This window comes from Canis lupus, chromosome 11, assembly GCF_048164855.1.
Source record: "Canis lupus baileyi chromosome 11, mCanLup2.hap1, whole genome shotgun sequence".
Lineage (NCBI taxonomy): Eukaryota > Metazoa > Chordata > Mammalia > Carnivora > Canidae > Canis > Canis lupus.
The window spans coordinates 29,697,759-29,719,592 of NC_132848.1; the positions used below are offsets into that span (position 1 = coordinate 29,697,759).

The 21,834-nt window shown below is 51.6% G+C and overlaps 1 long non-coding RNA gene across 6 annotated transcripts; it reads left to right on the plus strand.

Annotated features, from left to right (window-relative positions):
• Nucleotides 1–8,015: 8,015 nt before the first annotated feature.
• Nucleotides 8,016–12,324, plus strand: LOC140642879 (uncharacterized). Of its 6 annotated transcripts, none has more exons than XR_012039268.1 (3): nucleotides 8,016–8,304; nucleotides 10,559–10,645; nucleotides 11,835–12,324. It is a non-coding gene; the product is annotated as an uncharacterized lncRNA (long non-coding RNA). The 6 variants fall into 6 exon arrangements; XR_012039269.1 differs by having other exon boundaries at nucleotides 11,855–12,324; XR_012039271.1 differs by lacking the exon at nucleotides 8,016–8,304 and adding an exon at nucleotides 10,179–10,432.
• Nucleotides 12,325–21,834: the final 9,510 nt, after the last annotated feature.

Sequence of the window (21,834 nt, forward strand, 5' to 3'; positions counted from 1 at the left end):
GGGGTCAGGTGTGGAGGTGCTTGTCCTGGGGAGAACTGGGGACAGTCTCAGGGGTGCTGAAGAGCACAGGCGAGGAAGAAGGGAGACTGCCCCTGAGAGGCAGGGATGGGGCAGGGGCACAGTCAAGGGCTGAGTCAGGGGCCCACAACTGGGCCAGGTCTTGGGGGCCTAACCTTGGGCCAGGCGTCTAGCCTCTCCCAGACAGAGATAGGGAGCCAGCAGGCAGTGTGAGTCAGATTGTATTTGTAAGTTCTTACTCTGAGCCAAGAATGGACTGGAAACACAGTGACAGAAGCAGGGACTAGTGGCTATTATCATTAATAGCAGTAGTAATAACCAGTATTTATTGAGCATTGAATGCTTATCAGGCCCTACAGCCTCTTATAGGCACTGTCACATTTAATTCTCCTGAAAGCCCCAAAGGGACAATCCTGCCATCATGTCCATTTTGCAGAGAAGTGCAGTGACTTGCCCAAAGTCTCCTGCTCTGGCAGGATGGCCATACCCCTCTCTGCCCAGGATGGTCCCAGCATAATTATTTTAATTAAAAAATACATATTTATTTATTAATAAAAGATTTTATAATTTATTTGAGAGCTAGAGAACGAGCCAGCAGAAGAAGCAGACTCCCCGCTGAGCAGGGAGCCTGACATGGGCTCAATCCTAGGATCCTGGGATGATGACCTGAGCTGAAGGCAGACACTTACCCAACTGAACCACCCAGGTGCCCCAATTTTATTATTATTTTAAAGATTTTATTAATTCAGGAGAGACACAGAGAGCCAGAGACACAAGCAGAGAGAGAAGCAGGCTCCATGCAGGGAGTTCGATGTAGGACTTGATCCTGGTACCCTGGGATCACAACCTGAGCCAAAGGCAGACACTCAATCACTGAGTCACCCAGGCATCCCTCAAATAAATCTTTAAAAAAAAATTTTTTTTTAAAATAAAATCTGAAGAAAGGGGATGCCTAGGTGACTCAGCAGTTGAGCATCTGCCTTTGGCCAAGGGCTCGATCCTGGAGTCCGGGGATTGACTCCTGCATCAGGCTCCTTGCTTGGAGCCTGCTTCTCCCTCTGCCTCTCTCTCTGTGTCTCTCATGAATAGAAAAAAAAGAAAAAAAGATTTATTTGAGAGAGAGAGAGAGTGGGGAGGGAGGCAAAGGGAGAGAAAGAATCTCAAGCAGATTCCACACTGAGCATGGAGCCTGACACAGGGTCCGATCGCATGACCTGAGCCTAAATCAAGAGTTGGACATTTAACTGACCGAGCCACACAAGTACCTCTAAGATTTTTTTTTTAATTTTTATTTATTTATGATAGGCACACAGTGAGAAAGAGAGAGGCAGAGACACAGGCAGAGGGAGAAGCAGGCTCCATGCACTGGGAACCCGACGTGGGATTCGATCCCGGGTCTCCAGGATCGCGCCCTGGGCCAAAGGCAGGCACCAAACCGCTGCGCCACCCAGGGATCCCTAAGATTTTATTTTTATGTAATCTCTATACCCATTGTTAGGCTTAAACATATAATCCTGAGATCAAGAGTTGAGTGCTCTACCAACTGAGCCAGCCAGGCGCCCCCAGCATAATTATTAATAGCACTTCCTTTCACTCTCAAAGATGACCTGGTTCGACAATAAATTACTTGTCACTTTAGCCAGAGGATCCTCAGAACAGCTGGCAAAGGAAGCAATTTAGTGCCCTTTCAAAAGGCCCTGAACCCAAATCTTGACCCATTGGCTTTCCAGGCATTGTGTGACTGGGGGCAAGGCACTTGGCCTCTCTGATCCTCAAGTTTCCTGTCTATAAAATGGGTATAATACCGGTGCGGAGATTTGCTACTTGTTGCCAGCCTCAGAGATGGCTGAGAAAGCAGTCTTAGTAGGAAGGGTTACAGCCTGCCACATAACTGCCTCCATCCTCTCCAGCTCCAGGCTGAGGGCAGGGATCCAGTGGTTGAGAACCTTCTCCTTATGTGCCAGGCACTTTGTCTCCACTAGCTCATGGCGAGGCAGTGTTCGAGTCAGAAATTCTTTGCCCCATTTTACAGATAGGTACACTGAGCCTGAGGGCGGCTCTCTCCCTTCATTCAAAGCCTCTCTCCAGATAGAAATACCTCTCCATGCAGGCTGAGTTCCTGTTCCTTGCTTCACTTCTGATTTAAGTGTCAAACTCAGGTTTTCCCCTCTGGAAAATGGGAGGACAGAGGGGCCTTGGCACCCTCGTGAAGGACGCAGGAATGGGCAGTCTCTATTTCCTGTGCTTTTTTCCTCCACTAATTTCTCGTGGTCCCTTTCCTTTCCTGGTGAAGGGGCTGTCCATGTCCAGGAGCACAGGGGTTAACCCTGGGGAGCTGTAATCACCGTGTAGAATGCAGAACAAATGCCTCCTAGCTAGGGACTGGGAGCTGCTAAGGAGGGCACTGGCTGCCTATAGCATTCAGGAGCCCCCAGCTCCTCCTCTGTCCTGGAGGAATGAGGGTGGGGGGGAGGGGGGGCTTGGGCCTAATCACAGAGCTGGGCTGCCCCCTCAACTCACCCCAGCAGACTGGGTGGGCTGAGGCTTAGGGCTTATGGGAAGGAGGCGGTTTCTGGGCAGGGAGTCCTCTATGGAGCTGAAGCAAGGCACAGCTTGAGAGGGGCACTCCCCCTTGGGAACTCAAGAATGCCAGTGGCTGCCCACCCGGCTCCAGTGAGGTTTGGAGTGGGATCCTTGAGCTGAGTGAGTTGGCTTGGCCACATCTATCAGCCCTCATCCCAGCCTCTCCTTGGGGAGCATAGCATGGACCCTTTCCATCCCAAAGTCTGGCTGGGCTTTTCGTCCGTTGATTGGGCTTCCCAGTACTCTCTCTCCTGAGTGGCCAGTGGTCCATCCTATGGATACGATTACCATTCCATCCTTCTACCCACAACCCACACTCCTTTCTATCCATCTACTCCCCTTGCACCCACCCATTTACCCACCTACTTCCCCATCCTTTGACCTACTACCCACCCCCATTTAATCGGCTAACTGCTTACCCACTCCTCAGTTGACCCACTGCCTACACCCCTGGCCATTCATTCATCTGCCCCTCTGCCCATCTGCCCACCTACTCACCCATGCATCCTTCCATCCCCATCCATGTATACACCTATATATCCAGCCACCCATTCTATCCATCCAGCATCCCTGGATCTACTGCCCACACCCACACCCACACCTGTCTACCCACCCACCTGTCCATCCATGCATTCACTCATTCTTTTCCCTTTCCATCCTGTGAAGTGCTTGCGTTGACTCACACCTGGCTTCTGCTGACCCACGTGGGGCTCTGAGCGTGTCTTCATTTTTCTCACATTAATAGACCTCGCTCACCTTCATCATGGGTCACCCCCCTTTTTTGAAAGATTTTATTTTTATTTTTTTATTTTTTTAGATTTTATTTATTTATTTGAGACACACAGAGCACAAGCAGGGAGGAGGGTCAGAAGGAGAGGGAGAAGCAGACTCTGCACTGAGCAGGGAGCCTGACACGGGGCTAGGCAAAGCATCCTTGAAGGCTGCCTTGAAATGTCACCTCCTCCTGGAAGTCCCCCTTCGGGGCCAGCCTCTCCCTTGCACCCTGTCTATCTTCCATATTGGTGTCTGTTGCCTGTGAGGTCTCCCATGAGATGGTGATGTCTGTACTTCTGGCACATTTGGGGGATGCGTGGTCACAGCCAGCGTAAGCAGGGGGTCCTTGCCTCCCAAGCTGGACAGCCACCACCATAAGGGGCAGCTACCCTCCTCCTGGACCACTCTGGGGAGAGTCTCTATGGGCCAGACTCCTGGCAGGGGCTCAGACATACAAATGCATTGCAGGGGAAGGGGACAACGTTGGGTCCCTGGGGAAGTTCGTGAGGCAGATTACATTGTCAGCTAGGGGATACTGGCAATGGGGCCCGGGGGGCACCCCCATGCTCTCATCCGTACAACCCAGCGTGTGTTTGTAAGTTAGACAAACCCAAGTCCAAATCTTGGCTTTGCCTCTCACTAGCAGTGACCCTGGACAAGCCACTTCCTTGCCTGGGCCTCATTTGCTTTGTCTGCGATGAACCAAAATGTTCACTGACTGACCTGTAGTTACTGGTCGAGGAAGGATAGCTACTATTATTCCTATTGTTATCATTTTCCTTTCCCCCCTGGAGATGATTTCATTTAACACATTTTAAGTAAGCTCCTGCTGTGGGTCAGGCCCCAGGCTGGGGTACCTTGTGAGGGAGCAGCAGTGAGTAAGGAGTGTAGTTCCTACTCTACAGAGACTTCTCGGCTGGTAGGGAAGACACAGGCCAGGATATTGATGGGGATGAAAGGCTAAAACAGTGGTAGAAGGGACCAAGGAGCCAGAGGACTGACTGAGGAGGTCCAGGAAGCTTCCTGGAGGAGGTGGTATTTGAGCTGGGCCTTGTATCTTGGGGAAAGAGTGCCCACAGGTGAACTGGGGAGAGAACAGGGCTCAAGAGGGTAGAGGATGAGCTGGGAAGGGTCTACGATGGAGGATGGGAGTGAGGCCTTGAATGCCAGGCCCTCTGTGGCCTGGGCTAGCCTGGCCCACTGCTCTGCCCCCAGTGACGGCTGCCCTTGGGAGTGGGATGCCTTGGGATCCTGGTTGGGGTTTCCTTGTTAACAGACCAGAAGACAGCAGCCTAGCCCTAAGTTTTTCTCCCCTGGCTGATCTTGAGGACAGGAATGTGCTCTGAGGGAGCCAGAGGATAGAGACCCTTCTGGAAGGAGACTTTGGCCCTCTCATTCCTTCCTCTTTACAGCAGAGCCCCAAGGGTGGACACTGGTGGTGGAGGGGCAGGGCCTCAGAGGGCTGTGGAGACACTGGGCCCAGAGAGGGGAGGACCGCTGGTCCGCAGCAGAGCTGGGTGTCCCCAGCAGCCACACTTCCCACGGCTGCCTTCGGTGTGGGTGAGCATCTGTTGAGTGCCTACTGTGTGCCAGCTCCCAGCTCAATATGGTGAAACAGATAGGCTCACAGACAGTTAAAGCTGACAGAACACAGACTTGGCAGGGCTCCCAGGAAGGCTCCCCGGAGGAGGTGGGATGGGGCTCTATACAGACGTGTGAAGCTGTACAAACCAGAAGGCGTGCTAGCCAGGCTGAGTACACTAAGTGTGTGTGTCTGGCACGAGTGTGTGCCCCATGGGGAGTCGGCTGGGGTGATGATTGAGTGCTGAGGAACATCAGGGCCCTGCCGGGGGCTGGTGGGTGGCCCGAGGCCCAGGTGATGGCAGATTAGTCCCTGGCTGTCCTGTCCAGCTGTTTCTGGAGGTGATGCCTAGGTGTGAGTGGGTTTTTTGGAGCAGCGGGGTCAGGATGGGAGTTAATCCCAAGGGTATTTTGGAAGGCGTGGCCACGAGGCCCGGAGGGAGAGCCTAGCTCCCCGAGGCAGGCAGCTGTCAGGGCCGGAAACGCCTCTGGAATTCTAGGCTCTGGGAAAAGTGCTGGCCATGTGGAAGAGTTTTCTCAGCTGGACCCTTCCAGGCCAGCTCAGCTCTGATTCCTTGTTCGCTGCTCGGCAGGGAAATGGGGGCGGGGAACGGCCCCCCCATCCCCCACCCCACCCGGCTCCCTTTCTCTTGGAGAACAGGACAAGAAGTTGGACGGGGGCTAGGAAGGATGTAGGGTCAGTTCCTCCAGCCCCACCCCTGACGAGGACAGTCAGATGGATGGAGGGAGGCGGGAGAGGGAGTCTGAGGCGCCTGGAGCTGCAGGAGGTGGGGAGGTGCAGCAGAAAGGTCAGGGCCAGGTGACCCTGTCGTCCCAGGGGTGATGGAGCCAGGTTCTCCAGAGCTAGGCCAGGCGTCCAGGAGCCTGGATGGAAGGGCAGTGAGGAGGGGTCCTCCAGGAGATCTTTGTTCTCAACGTGGGGGGGCCGGTGAAGAGAGGAGGGGCGAGGGGGACAGGAAAAGTATTTGAGGAGCAGAAACAATGGCCCATTCTCTGCCGTCCAGCCTGGCCTGAGAGATAGGCCCATAGGCCGGAGGCCAGCGCTGCAGTGGCCTGACCATCTCCACCTCCCCCCACCTCGCCCAGCCCTTGGGGCTTCACGTGCCCCCATCTAGATGGGGTTGGGGGTTCCTTTCTCACCCTACAGGCTCATTCCTAGACACGTGGGTCCATCTGTTTTCATCCAACCAAAGCTTGGGTTGTCCAAGGGCTTTCACGTACATGGTCTCTTACACAGAAGGGAAAGGCTTGTACCCATGGCACCTACCCACTCCTGGGGGAGCTGAGGGTTGCACCCAGCGCCCTGACTCCAAGCCTTGGGTTTACCCAATGATCCTCCTCCCGCCATTGCTTCTTAGCCCCTGGTTTTTTCCTCCCTCTCCAGACTATGTCAAGAGGAAGATTATCAGCAGCCAGGGGAGCATTAATTAAGCACCTTCTAAGTGTCAGACTTGAGCATGAGCTCTGGGCTTGGTGCTCTACTCGGGTTTGCTCTAATCCTCACAGCACCATTATACAGATGGGAAACTGAGACCAAGGAGGTAATGTTACTTCTTCAACCTTTCACAGCTCGAAAGTGGTCCCATGGGATTCAAGATTCAAACCCGTGCCTGTGGTGTCCCCAGTGCCCTGCTGCCTTGAGGGCAAAAGCTCCGAGGCCACCAGGGGACCCCGGTCCGTCAGTCTCACTTGCCATGCACGCATCCCCCTGGGGCCGGACTTGCTCAGAAGCAGCCTCACTGCTGGGGGTTGCCTCTACCTTTTTTGGTGACGGGGAGCTCACCCCCAAGAGGACAGGCTCTGCCAGTCGAGGATTTCTCTCTGAAATGGAGCCGAAATCAACTCCCTATAACCCCTGCTCACTGTTCCTCCTTCTGTGTCCTGGTGCCGCACACAGATGCCCCCAGGAGTCACCCCCTCTCCAGATATCTCCTCAGGAGTCAGAAGTCCCCTGTGTGGATCTTGCGCCAGTTCCTTCGTCTCCCGGTACCTCCTTTTTCTCACCCATAGAATGGGAGTAATAATGCCTGTGATCAAAAAAGGTGGCTGGAAAAGGGGCTTTGTAAGCACAGGCTGGGGGCGTGGGTCATGATGATTGCAGGTGTTCGGCTTCTTATACTTTTCTGGGTCATTCCACAAGCTCAGTTGTCACCTTACAGCAAGCACTCATGAAGCACCTACTTGGCACTGGTGACAGGGCACAGCTCTTGCCTTGGGCTTAGGAACGCCCTTTCCAGCCCACAGCGGGGAGAGACACAGTGCCTTGCACTGTCTTAGGGGCAGAATAACATTTATCAATTCATAATGAGCCCACAATGTCCTCAAGGGATCTCACAGGTGAGAAAACTGACCCAGAGAGGTGGAGCAACCTGCCTGAAGTCTCACAGCACCTGTCTGCAGGGTGATTGACCCATTGATTCAACCCAGGCCACTCCCCAGTCAGGCCTGCAGAGGTGAACTGGGCTGGCTGGTGCCCAGACCAGGAGGAGGCCGGGTGGCTCAGAGAGTGAGGGGTGGGGTACGGGCAGCCCCCTCTAGGTCTCTGACTCCACCCCGGTGGGCAGCTTGAGCCTCTGCCAGCCTCTTGTTGACTCAGCCAGCCTCCCTTCTGCCAAGGCCTGCTGGCCAGAGCTCCCACGGGGAGGGTCAGGCCACATTCTTCTCTGGCTAGAGCCTGGGGGGAGGCTGGTACCTCCTGGTGGAGTCTGTGTGCTGGTTTGCGGGTGCCAGAGTAAATGCTTGGGGAAGATAGGGAAATGATGTTGGGGGGAGGGTGCCCAGGGGGGCGTTCCAAGGGACCACTGAGGGGTGAATGGACGAGCCTGGGAACCAGGCCACTTGGGCACATGGCTCAGGTTTGCCATTCACAAGCTGGGTGATGTCAGCGAGCCCCCACCACCATCGTGTGCCCATCCCAGCTCTCAGTCTCCCTATCCATCAAATGGACACAGTAATACTAGGCCCCGCCCACTCTACCTCATAGTTGGGAGGATCAAAGGAGAGAACGAGTTGGGCCAGAGTGAATGCCCTTTGTAGTTCAAGGACCCACACATGTTGGCCGGCGGGCCAGCCTGGCATCTCTAGGTGGAGTAAATGAAGGGGAAAGGGTGTAGGGACAGCCCTCAGTCATGGCCAGAGTCTGCTCAACATTCCTGTCTCCTCCCCAGACTTGACATAATGACAATAACAATACCGCTTGGAAGGCCGAGCACAGAGCCCCCTGAGAGTTCACAAAGTCCTTCCCTACCCATTATGGGAGGCTCTCCCCTCTACCGCTGCCTCAGGACCTTTGCACTACTTCTCCTCCCTGGAACACTCTTCCCCAAGGTGAGTGAAAATTTGCCTTCTTCTCAGCCCAAACTCACCTCCCCCAAAGCCTGCTAGACCACCTATCTAAATTAACTTCTGCTCCACCCCTGGTCTCTCTGGTACCTTCCCTTCCCTGCTTCTGCTCTATGTCTTTTTTTTTTTTTTTTTTAAGATTTTATTTATTCATGAGAGACACATAGAGAGAGGCAGAGACACAGGCAGAGGGAGAAGCAGGCTCCCTGCGGGGAGCCCGATGCAGGACTTGATCCCGGGACACTGGGATCATGACCTGAGCTGAAGGCAGATGCTCAACCGCTGAGCCACCCAGGCGTCCCTCTGCTCTGTGTCTTAAGAGACTGCCATGACCCGGCTCATACGGGGGGCGTCTCCCCCGTTAGGACATCAAGCTCCATGAGGGCAGGAGCCATGACCGCCCTGTGCACCACTGCATGTGGAGATGGACCACAGCCTTCTGCGGTAGCTCTTTGTCCCATCTCACTGGAGGAACCTGAGTCTCCAAGAGGCCAGATGACTTGCCCAAGGCCACACAGCCTGAGAAGAGCTGCTCCGCAACCGTACCACTTGCATCCTTGCCCGGCCCCACCTGTCACCCCTGCAGGGTCGAGCCTGTGCCTCCTTCTTTACACACTGTGGGTGCTGTGCTCATGTTTGGTGGAACGTGGGGGAGACAAAGATTAGCTGTAGGAAGAATGTGCCTCTGGATTTAACATTCCAGTTTGGTTGCTGCCTCAGGGGCCTCTGGGCTTACACCTTGGGCCTAGGGTGAGGGCATCCCAGGGGCCTCCTTCCCCTGCCCAGCGGGCTGGCTGGCCTAGCCACCCTGTCCTCCCCCGGAATTGTCTCGGCAGCTGCGGGGTGGCCGGATGCCCCACCCCCAGTGCCTCTGGGCCCAGAGCCCAGCCACAGGCAGATCTGTGGCTGGCACTGCTCCTTCGGTTTGGGGTGGGAACACCGCAGGGATTTTAAAAATAAAGGGCCTTGAGACAGTGGCCTGGCCCAGCCAGCCGTGGGATGGGGTGGGGGCCAGACGGGGACAATGGGATGCTGAGTCTTGGGGGCCGTCCACCCGCGGGGAGCAGCCAGGCCGGAGGAGCCCCTTTCTCCCACCTCCCCACTCCCGCCCAGTAGTGCTGCTCCCCCAGGAACACTCCCTCCTCACCTATCCTGAACTTAGATCTCACATACTTGCTGAGCACCTACTATGTGCTCGGCTTCAGTGAGCACAGGGTGGGGAGGCCCAGCCTCTGTCTCCCCTAACTGTCCTGCTCTCCCCAGGGTGGCCCTCTCCCCGCTGCCTGATTGCAGGCCAGGCCACGTTATTTCTCCAGTGCCTACTATGTGCCAGGCTTGCTCTGGCCGCCCCACTTCCCAACCCTCTAGCCTCCTGTGCTTTTCTCCTCTGCTCTCACACTCCCGCAGGCCTCTCCCCATCTCAGGCCATGTCTGTCTCCCTCTCTCCTCTGGCCCAGCTAACAGGAAGCAGCCGGAGAGGTCAAGGGCCGCCGGGCCTCCAGAGTCCAGCGTCTGCACACACAGGGGCCCGTCTGCTATGGTGGGGGGGACTTCCTGTTTATGAGAATCACAAGGACCCCTGGGGCGGTGCCTGGGACAGGCCTGGGGCCGCCCCTCCAGTCCAGACCTCGGTCCTTCCCCTGAGCTCTGCCCCAGGCCTCCCTCCCCCCTACACTGGGGGAGGAGGAGCGAGGAGTCTGTGGAATGGCCAGGAATGTGGGAGTCCAAATGTCCAGAATGTCCGCAGGAAGCATCCCTGGCTCCAGGGCCCAGCCCCCACTCCTCCGCTTGGGGGCCCCGCCCCATTCTCTCCCCCCACACCCCCCACCCTAGGGCCCTCCCGGCTTGGATAGGGGAGAGCTGTGCAAGTCGGGAGGGAGGAGGCCGGACCCTGTGCTGCTCCGCTGGGGCCACAAGACTCAGCTCTTGCTTGGCCGGGCTCTGGCAGCCACAGCCTCCCATCTGTGGGCAAGGGCCCTGCGCCAGCAGCTCTGTCAGCCTCATTCCTGCCCCGGCTCAGAGGCTGCCTGCAGGCCTGGGACCACTGGAGAGACCACGGAGCAAGACTTCACACCTCGAGGAATCAGTCCCTCCGTGTGGGCCCAAGCCCAGGGTGGGGGGGGGGTGCAGGCGGAGGGGCGGGGTGGGCTGGCCAAAGTCGCCCCTCAGGAAGCAAACAGTTCTGCCCTCCTCCCCCTCCAGCCTGTCCCTGCCAATCTGTCCTGTGGTTGCCCAACAGGTATTGACCGAGGAGGTCACGGCCAGTGGAAGAGGCAGGGCAGGGAGACCGGCCCTGCCCCTCTTCCTCTTCCTAGCCCAGGAGGAGGTGAGTGACAGAGTCTCTGTCCCCCCCCACCCCCCACCCCAGCTTAGAGTGCCTGGAGATAGATCCTTAGGTCGCAGCATCATCCGTGCCTGAGGCAGTCGTCCCCTAGAGGGTAGTGGGGGCACTGTGGAGCCAGCTCACCCAGAGCAGCAGTCAGGAAGGGCTTCTCAGAGGAGGCTGCCCTCCCAACATGGAAGCCTATAATCAGGAAAGGGTGGGCCTGGCCTGGGAAAACAGCCTGGTCAAAGGCACTGCACTTCTAGAGAAGTGCTAGTGACATTATGGGGCTGGAGAAAGGAGCAGGTGAGGGAGTGATGGGAGAGAGGATAGTGTGGGGGATGCCTGGGCTTGCCTTGGCTCTAGGACACCCTCTTTTGTCCTGGGCCAGGAGGCAGAGTGGCGTCCAGTAAAGGAACCAGCGGGATTTGGTGTGGTTTGGTGGCCACGGTGAAGGGAAGGTCCTCGGGACAGGGACTGGGACCTTGGCCTGTAGCTCTGTGAAGCTGCCTGGAGAAGACTGTGGGCTCCTGAGAGACCTGCCCTGGAGCATCTAGGCACGTCCCACAGGAGCTGGGGCTGCTGGCACAGGCCATAGTGGGGTGGCAAATAGAAACCTGGCTCTGCCAAGTTCCAGCTGTGTGACCATGAGCAAGTTACTAACTTTCCTGGCCTCAGTTTCTGCCTCTATAAAATGGGGTTAAAGACAGAAACTGCCTCAGAGGGCTGTTGATGGATGGAATTAATTTAGCAAAGCACCTGGCACTAGTGAGGGCTTATCCCCGTTTACAAGTAGTAATGTTACTAATTGGGAAGAAGAGAAAGTTGGTTTTCCCCCAGGACCTGTTGACAGGTGGGTGGAATGTGTGTTACCAGAAGAATCTTTAAAAGAAGACTTGAATTCCCAAGTCTTTTGGGATTCCCGAACTTGCCTGATTCAAGGAACCCCTGGGGCCCTTATGAAAAGCATTAGCTTCCCACCCCCAGACTCTGACCTGGCAGGTCTGGGGTGGAACAGGTCTCTGGATTTATAAGGAGGCCCCAGGCCTGAGCCTTCTACCAGACAGGTGTGGGGAACATTCCTCTCTGATGACAAGGATTCACTCCAAATGCATTGTCTTTGGGAAAAGTTTCTTTAAAATAACACTTTAAAAAACAGCCACTGTATAGAGTATGCACTGTCTGTTCTCAGCCCTTTCTACGTCAATTCAGGGTCCTTACAACAATCCTGGGATGTGTACGTACTTACAGCTGCTCTCATCTTATTGATGGGGAAACCGAGGAGCTAAGAAACTTGCCCAAGGTTGCAAGAACCCCGTGACTTGCCAGAGTCGACTTAGAATTTGAGCCTGGACTTGGGCTCTTAACCACTGGGTTGTGGTTCCCTCATCTCTGCCTCGAGCCCCTGGAACACTTGGTAAGATGCTTCTAGACTCTTGGGGTAGGAGCTGGGAATCCATACTTTTCCCTCCTTTGTCCTTTAAGGCTATGACCTTCGAATCAAGAAATGGCTGGTCTTGCTTGTAAACCCCTCTAGGGACGCCTGGGTGGCTCAGTGGTTGAGCATCTGCCTTCGGCTCAGGGCGTGATCCCACCGTCCCGGGGTCGAGTCCCACATCAGGCTCCCTGCATGGAGCCTGCTTCTCCCTCTGCCTATGTCTTGCCTTCCTCTCTCTCTGTGTCTCTCATGAATAAATAAATAAAATATTTAAGAGAAAAAAATCTGTATGCTTCACAAAATTAAAAAAAAAACCCTCTAGGAGGCAGAAAGCTGCATGCAGGTTCCTGTGTGCTACTTTACTTCCAACAGGGGGGTCTCCGTTGTCAGAACTCCAGGTTCTGGCTTCCCTGCCTCTAAAATGGGGGTGCTGCACCTCCCTGGGTGTCATCAATGAGTTGCCAGACCAGGGATGGGAGAGGGTTTGCACACTGTTCAGGCTGTGGATTCTTTGGGACCTGGGTGTGGCCAGGTGGGGGGTGTGGGGAGCAGGGATGGTTCTGGAACTGCTCAAAGTTGCCTGTGTCCAGGGCCAGGCCCTTTCTACCTACTGCGGCCAAGACCACGGAGGTCCCCAGGAGGTCGTATGGTGATGGTGGGGCTGGGGGTGGCAGGGGTCGGGGAGGAAGATGGGGGAGCCTGGTTTCTCCCTTCCTGCCTGACACCTCAACAGGCCCTGGCTGGTGGCTGCTAGTGATTCACCCGGCTTTAAGCTCTAGTTTCGTCTATAATCAGGAAACGGGCCACTAGAGAGCCTGAGGCATTTTCTGGAGAGCCCAGTGCCCTCCCAGAAACCTGGTGTGTGTGGGGGGGTGGGGTGGGGGGAGGATTGGAGGAGGGAGGGTGGGAGAGAGAAGGCAAAAAGTCTGGCTCCCGAGATTTGCATAATTTATTCTTGTCTTTGAGGAGGGTGAGACATTCCCAGGACCTGACATCCCTGGAAACCATTGGGTCATTCAGAATGGTTCACTCATTCATTCTGGTTTACGGAGCCCCTTACGCTGTGCCAGTTACCATGGATAGAGGGAAGTAAAGAGAAGATTTTCAGGTGCTTCCCAGAGGGGAGACCACCGTGTAATCCAGTCGCTCCTGCTCAGCCCAGGGAGGGGGGTGTTTACAAAGTGCCGAATCCACAGAGGAGATAGCAATGAATTTGGGGTTGGAGGCTGCAGTACAGATAAGGGGAGGCTTCAGTGGTTTGTTCGACAGTTCTGAGGCTCCCACAGGAGGAATGACAGTGCAGGCTGGGCTCAGATCCTTCTGTCACTTCTCAAGGGTTCCTCTTCCATCTGGGCCTGTTTCCCCACCTGTGACCTGGACACAGTAACGGGGCCTCTCTCCTGGGGTTGTTATGAGGACTTACAGGGTGAACCCGTGTGAAGCACTCAGAGCAGCACCCTGTGTGTCTAAAGATGGCTGGTGTCACTGCAGAAGGGTGGGTCCTGTGGGAGACAGCTCCTGAGACATGGGTCAGAGTGTGCCTGGCACACGGGGAGGGGACACTCCAGGGGAAGGACACTGCCTATGCCAAGACCCAGAGGCATGCAGCATATGGGTACCTTAGATATCACTGGGGTGCAGTGAGAGGTTGGGAGGCACATTTGAGGCACTTCATTCCCTATGGACATCATCCTTAGGGCAGCAGGGAGCTATGGAAGGCTTTTGAGCCAAGGAGTGAAAAGATAGATCTGAGCATCAAGAGTATTGATAAACTGGAGGATCCACCTGGGGCAGGGGGACCTGAGGAGGTGGCACAAGGGTCCTGGGAAGAGATGGGGAGGCCTGAGCTAGGACAGAGGGTGCAGGCTAGGGGGCTGGAGAGGCCGGGAGATGAAGACTAGTTAGGGGACACACAGCTGACCTGACAGTGATAATTCGTGAGTGAGTAGACACAGTGGCTGAGGGGAACAGAGGAGTCCAGCTGTGCTGGGAGCCAGAATATGTGCATATACTTATGAGAGGATATTTAGGGAGGGCTTTGTAGGGTGTACAGAAGTTGTACAAGGGGACCCATGGTGGGGGCAGGCCACCAAAAGTAAAAGCGTAGAGGTGTGAAGAGCCCATGTTTGGAAAGCAGTGGGTATGGTGGAGTTTGGATTTGGGGAGCAAACAGTGGGGTCAGGAGTTGGGGGGTCTCAGGTGCCATCCTGCAGGCTCGGGGGCAGGGGTCAGCGGGTTGAGTGGCAGGAAGAGAATTTAAACACCTGTCTGAGTCTCCTGGGGCCATTATAACGAATGAACACAAACTAGGTGGTTTAGAACAGAAATTTATTCTCTGATGGTTCTGGAGGCCAGGAATCTAAAATCGAGGTGCTGGCCGGCAGGGCTCCCTCAGAAGGCTCTAGGGGAGAATCTGTTCCTGCTTCTTCCACTTTGTCTTCCTTGGTGGCTTCCTTGGCTTGTGGCTGCATCACTTCAACCTCTGCTGCTTCCCTGTGACCTTCTCCGGGTCAGCGTCTTCCCTCAAGGACACCTGTCATTGGTTTCGGGCCCCTCTGGATCATCCAAGATGATATCGTCTCTAGATCCGTATCTTAATTACATCCGCAAAGACTCTTTTTCTAAATATGGTCCCATTCACAGGTCCAGGCGGACCTGTCTTGGGGGGGGGGCACCACTCAACACACAACCTGATCCTAAACAAAATCCAGATGGAACCTGTTTCCCCATTTCCCTCCTTCCTGGGCTGCCAGCCCCTCCAGTCCTGCTTTCTTGGGCAGGGACGCCCCCAGCCCTGCGTCTTCCACCCTCCCGTCCCCAGGGCCCAGAAGTGTGTGTTCTGGGTGCCCAGGCAGCTGTCCCCACCTCTCCCTCCCTCCGGGAGCCGACGCCCTCCGAGGCTGGGACCAGGCGGGACCTGCGGGGGGAGGGCGCCACCGTGTGTCCCTTCTGGGGCAGCGCGCACGGAGGCTCCCGCCGGTCCCCTCCCAGCTGACTGTGGTGGTCCCTCGCGGAGCCCCTGCTGCCCGCCGGACAGCCACCAGCCACGACATGGGTTCTGCAAGCGTCAGTTAGAAGGGGTTGGTTACTGTCCCCACTTTTCAGAGTAGCAGATCGCGGCTCGGCGGTCGCACAACCTTCCGCCCCCCGTCCTCTCCAAAGCCCCACCCGCCACCCGCAGCCCAAGTCCCGCCCCCGGCGGGGCTCGGGCTGCTGTCCGCACGGATCTCCCATCTTCTTTCCTCGTCCGTAAAGGGGACGGGGTGCATGGGAGCCCCCCTCACCCCCCACCCCCAACACTGTGGCCCCTGCAGTTCTCTGATCCCGACAGAAACCCAAGCGCGGTATCCTGTGGACCTTGCTGCTTCCCAGTAATTACCAAATACTGATCTTTTATTTAAAAAAATTTTTTAAATTTTATTTATTTATTCATAGAGATGCAGAGAGAGAGAGAGAGAGAGAGAGAGAGGCAGAGAGAGAAACAGGCTCCATGCAGAGAGCCCGACGTGGAACTCGATCCAGGGTCCCCGGGGTCCCCAGGGTCACGCCCTGGGCTGCAGGCGGCGGTAAACCGCTGCGCCACCGGGGCTACCCAATACTGATCTTTTAAAGATGTTTTTTAGCTGTTTGTTGTCTTTCTGCAAACACTTGTCGTATGTGTGAACTATTTAGTAGTTTTGAAGATATACTTACTGGATAAAACTTCATGCAGGCCTCCAGGCCCACTTCGGAAAGGCAGTAAGCTGATGGCAGCTTCTATATTCTGCAAGGAAGACGTATGCATACATCCGAGTGAGTATATGCACATGCATGTAGACACCCTGTGCATGTATATTCACCCCTCCCATTTTTTTAAGCAAACGGTGGCATGCAATATACATTCTGTATTTACTTTTGTCACTTCATTACATTTTTTGTATAATTTGCTTTTCTAAGTACATTTTTCTGTTGAAATATAACTCTACATATGTAAAATTCCTAAGTGTATACTGTATACTGTCCGCCACATGTACCCAGCACCCAGAAAAAGACATGGAGGGGCACCTGGCTGGCTCAGTTAGTAGAACATGAGATCTTGAGCTTCTGAATTCAAACCCCATGTTGGGCATGGAGCCTACTTTTATTTTTATTTTATTTTAAAAATCTTATTTATTTATTCATGAGAGACACACAGAGAGGCAGAGACACAGGCAGAGGGAGAAGCAGGGTCCCTGCGGGGAGCTTGATGCGGGACTCAATCCCAGGACCCCGGGATCACGACCTGAGCCGAAGGCAGACACCCAACCACCGAGCCACTCAGGTGCCCCGAAGCCTACTTTAAAAAAATAAAAAATAGGGATCCCTGGGTGGCGCAGCGGTTTGGCGCCTGCCTTTGGCCCAGGGCGCGATCCTGGAGACCTGGGATCGAATCCCACATCGGGCTCCCGGTGCATGGAGCCTGCTTCTCCCTCTGCCTGTGTCTCTGCCTCTCTCTCTCTCTGTAACTATCATAAATAAATAAAAAAAATTAAAAAAAATAATAAGGGCATCTGGGTGGCTCAGTCAGTTAAGCATCTGCCTTCAACTCAGGTCATGATCCCAGGGTCCTGGGATAGAGCCCTGTGTTGGGCTCCCTGATCAGTGGGGAGCCTGCTTCTCCCTCTCCCTCTGCCCCATCCCCCCATCCCCCACTCATGCTCTCTCTCTCTCTCTCAAATAAATTTTTTTAAAAATTTTTATTTATGATAGTCACACAGAGAGAGAGATAGAGAGAGAGGCAGAGACATAGGCAGAGGGAGAAGCAGGCTCCATGCACCGGGAGCCCGACATGGGATTCGATCCCGGGTCTCCAGGGTCACGCCCTGGGCCAAAGGCAGGCGCTAAACCACTGCGCCACCCAGGGTTCCCTCAAATAAATTTTTAAAAAATATTTTATTTATTATGAATAGAAAGACACAGAGGAGAGAGAGAGAGAGGCAGAGCACAGGCAGAGGAATTCGATCCCAGGGCTCCAGGATCACGCCCTGGGCCAAAGGCAGGCGCTAAACCACTGAGCCACCCAGGGATTCCCTCTCTCTCAAATAAATTAATAAAACTTTAAAAAATAATAAAAAATAATTTAAAAAGACATTGAACACACCAGCCCTTCATGAACCCTTTTTGTGCTCCCTTCCGACTCTGGGAAACAAAGGGAACCGCTGTCCTGACCTCTTAAATTTTGACCTATTTCTGTTCTCTGTGTAAATAGAATCATATCCTCTTTTGTCTGCAGCTTCTCTTGCCCAATATCGTGTTTGTGGGACCCCTCCATGTTGTCACCTATAATTGTACATTATTTGCTGACATTGCTGTGTGGTCCTCCAGTGTGTGGAGATACCACACTTTATATGATCTATTCTAATATTTCTCTCTCTCTCTCTCTCTCTCTCTCTCTCTCTCTCTCTCCAAGTAGGCTCCATGACCAGCATGGAGCCCAACGTGGGGCTTGAACTCACAACCCTGAGATCAAGACCTGAGCTGAGGATCAAGAGTTGGACATTTAACTGACTGAGCCACCCAGTCACTTCTATTTTATCTGTTCTACTATTGATGGAAATTTGGAGAGTTTATAGGTTTTGCCTGTTACAAATAGTGTTGCTTTTAATATTCTCGTGTGGTATGTGTCTTTCAGTGAGCATGTTGGATGTATACCTAGGGATAGACTTGCTGGGTCGAAGGTCTGCCAATGTTCTGTTTTAGCAAAAGCTGCCCAAAGGATTTGGAAGGTGATGGTAGTAATTTACGTTCCCACCAGTTCTGATTACTCAACATCCTCCCTGACTTGCATTTTCAATGAAAAATTGTGGCCATTCTGGTAGATAAACAGTGCTATTGCATTGTGGTTTCAGTTTGCATTTCCCTCATTACTAATGAGGTTGAACCCCTTTTCATGTGCTTACTGGCCGTCTAGGTATTCTATTTTATCAGTTTTAGTCTTTTGCCCATATTTCTATTGGAGTGTCTGCCTTTTTCATATTGATTTGTAGGCACTCTTTATATATGTATATAAAGTACAAACTTTAAATATCCTTTTATACTTTGTGGATTGTCTTTTAATTCTTCTAAAGTATACCTTTTGATGAACATATTTCTTTCTTTTTTTAAGATTTTATTTATTTATTCGCGAGAGAAACAGAGAGAGGCAGAGACACAGGCAGAGGGGGAAACAGGCTCCTTGCAGGAAGCCCAATGTAGGACTTGATCCCTGGACCAGGATCAAGCCCTGAGCTGAAGGCAGATGCTCAACTGCTGAGCCACCCAGGTGTCCTGTCAACATATTTCTTTTTTTTAAAAGTATTTTATTTATTTTTTTGAGAGAGAGAGCACATGAGTGGCAGGGAGAGGCAGAAGGAGAGGGAGAAGCAGACTCTCTGGTGGGCATGGAGCCTAATGTAGGGCTGGATGCCAGGACCCCGGGATCATGACCTGAGCTGAAGATAGATTCTTAACTGACTGAGCCACCCAGGCACCTCTATTGAACACATTTCTTGATTTTATTATCACCCATTTACATATATATATATTTTTAATGGTTAGTGTTTTTATTTTTGGTTTAAGAAAACTTTGGCTTGTGCCAAGGTCATGAAGATGTTCTCCTGTATTTTCTTCTAGGACTTTATTGCTTTAATCTTTCACATCTAGGTATGGAATTTATTTCTGTTCATGGTGTGAGGTAGGGATTGTGGTAGGCTGAAAAATGGGCTTCCAAAGATGGGTTCATCCTAACCTTTGCAGTGCGTTTGCAGATGTGATTACGTTAAGGATTTTGAGATAGGGAGATTATCCTGGATTATCTAGTTGGGTCCTAAATACAACCACATATATCCTTATAAGAGGAGGTCAGAGGGAGATTTCATAGACACACACACACACATGTCTTCCCCAATTCTGCACAGTGGACCCAGCACTATTTACTGAAAGGATCATCCTTCTGCACCGCACTGCATTGTCATTTTTGTCATAGATCAGGTGTGTGTTGTTTTTGGACTCTATTCGGTTCCATTAGTCTGTTTGTCTGTTCTTGTATCAACACCACACTGTCTAAATTTCAATACTAACAATAGTTCTTGATATCTGGTACATTATGTTCTCTAGTTTTGTTCTTTATTTTTGCATTTTATATAAGTGGCTTTTCCTTTGCATCTCCATGTAAGTTTGGGAATCAGCTTGTTAATTTCAGGAAAAACTTCTGGGATTTTGATTAGGATTCCACTGAATCTGTAATCGGAGAAGAATCGATGTTTTTACAGTGAGTCTTCTAGTCCATAAACATATGTCCTTTGATTTATTTAGGTCTTATTTCATTTCAGATTGTTTAGATCTTATTGTATCTTGACACGAAAATGTTATCTAAAAAGTTGAGATATAATTCACATTCCATAAATTCGCCAATTTAAAGCATTCTATTTAGTGGCTTTTTAGTATATTTATAGAGTTGTAAAATCACTACCACTATCTAATTCCCGATTATTACCATCACTCTCCAAAGACACTCCATACCCGGTAGTAGTCTTTTCTTATTGTCCCCACCATAAACATTTGAAAACCACTAGTTACCTTCTGTCTTTCTCTATGGATTTGCCTCTTCTGGACATTTCATATCAATGGAATTGAACAGGGGTACTAGGGGTGGCACAGTCAGTTAAGTGTCCATCTCTTGGTTTCAGCTCAGGTTGTGACCTCAGGGTCATAAGATCGAGCCCTGTTTTGGGCTCTGTGCTGAGAGAGGAGTCTGCTTGAGATTTTCCCCCCCCTCTCCTACTCCTCCCCCTCAACTCTCTAAATAAATAAATAAACTCTTAAAAGAAATAAATGGAACCAAACAATGTATGGCTTCTTTTTGTGTCTGGCTTCTTTCACTGCACATGATGTCTCCAAGGTTCATTTGTATGTAGCAGGTGTCAGGACTTCATTCCTTTTTTGTGGATAGCTAATATTTAATCACAGGGAGACACACATTTTGGTTCTTCATGCATCATTTGATTGACATTTAGGTTGTTTCCATGTTTGGATATTATGAATAATGCTGCGATGAACACCATGTATAAGTCTTTGTGTGGGGAGATATTTTCAATTCTCTTGGGTACTTTGTACCTAGGAGTGAAAATTTGTGGGTCATCTGGGAACTCCATATTTAACTTTTTGAATACTTGCTAAACTCTTTTCTGAAGTGGCTGTACCTTTTTTGCATTCTTATCAGCAATATGAGAGAGTTCTAATTTCTCCATATCCTAGCCAACACTTGTTACCGTTTGTCATTTTGATCAAGTTATCCCAGTGGGTGTGATATGGAATCTTACTGTGGTTTCTATTTGTACTTCCCTGATGCCCAATCATATTTTGCATTTTCAGTGTAGGGGTCTTGTGCACCTTTTTATGATTTTTGGGTATCCCCCAATTTTCCAAAGTTTGTATTTCACCCCTTCATTTTTACAAAAGACCTTCATTAGTACATGTTTTCACTAGCCCAAAGAAATCTGAAGATTTTTGGTTTTACAAAGAAAGGCCAAGCAAAAACACCATTCAGCATTGGTTTTGCAAAGAGCCATTAGAAGCAGTGCACACTCTGAGAGTCGCCCTACCAAGCTCATACCTGGGACGACCCTCAGCATCTAGCTGCCAGAGCTTTGAACTTGGTACATCTAGATTTATTTTGTGCATCTGTTAGCAAGATGTGTCCTCAGGTATCAGAAAAGCCTAAGAGAGGTTATTTTTTGGGGTCTGGGGACACTAAAAAATGTTTTCATAGAAACAAATGGTAATTGTTCTTCACTTTACAGGATTTCAGCTCAAAAGTTTTCATAGAAATACTCCCCTTTTGCATAGTGGGGGAAACCTATATTCCTAGGAAGTTGATGTTTTTGATGGTCCTACAGGTGGAGCATAGATTTTATTTTTTAGAGCAGTTTTAGTTTCACAACAAAACAGTAGCAAGTTCAGAGGGTTTCCATATATCCCTTGAATACCTGGTCCTGCCCCCACACACTATCAACAGCCTGTTTGATCAATCAACAAAACTACATTGACACATTATTACCTAAAGTCCATAGTTTACATTAGGGCTTACTCTTGGTGTATGTTTCACAGACTTGGATGAATTTGAAATGACATGTATTTACCATTATAGTACCATACAGAATAGTCTCACCATCCTAAAAATCCTGTGTGCTCCCTCTGTTCATCCCTCCAATGCCTGCCCAACCTCTGGAAACCACTGATCTTCTTGTGATCCCCAGAGTTTTGCTTTTTTCCAGAATGTCACAGAGTTAGAATCATACAATATATGTAGTCTTTCCACCTTGGCTTCTTTCACTTACTAATACACATTTGAGGTTCTTCCATGTTTTTCATGGCTTACTAGCCCATTTCTTTCGGTGCTGCATAATATTCCATTGTCCAGATATGCCATAGTTTATTTATCTGTTCACCTGATGAAGGACATTTTGGTTGCTTCCAGGTTTTGGCAATTGTGAATAAAGCTGTCATAAACATCCATGTGTAGGGTTTTCATGTGACTTTCGGTTTTTCGACTCCTCTGGATAAAGACTAAGGAGTGTGATTGCTGGATTGTATGGTAAAAGTATGTATAATTTTGTTAGAAACTGCCAAACTGTCTTCCAAGGCGGCTGTGTCATCTTCCATCCCCACCAGCCACGAAGGAGCATTCGGGTTGCTCCACATCCTCATCAGCGTTTGGTGTTGTCAGTGTTTTGGATTTTGGCCATTCTGATAGGGG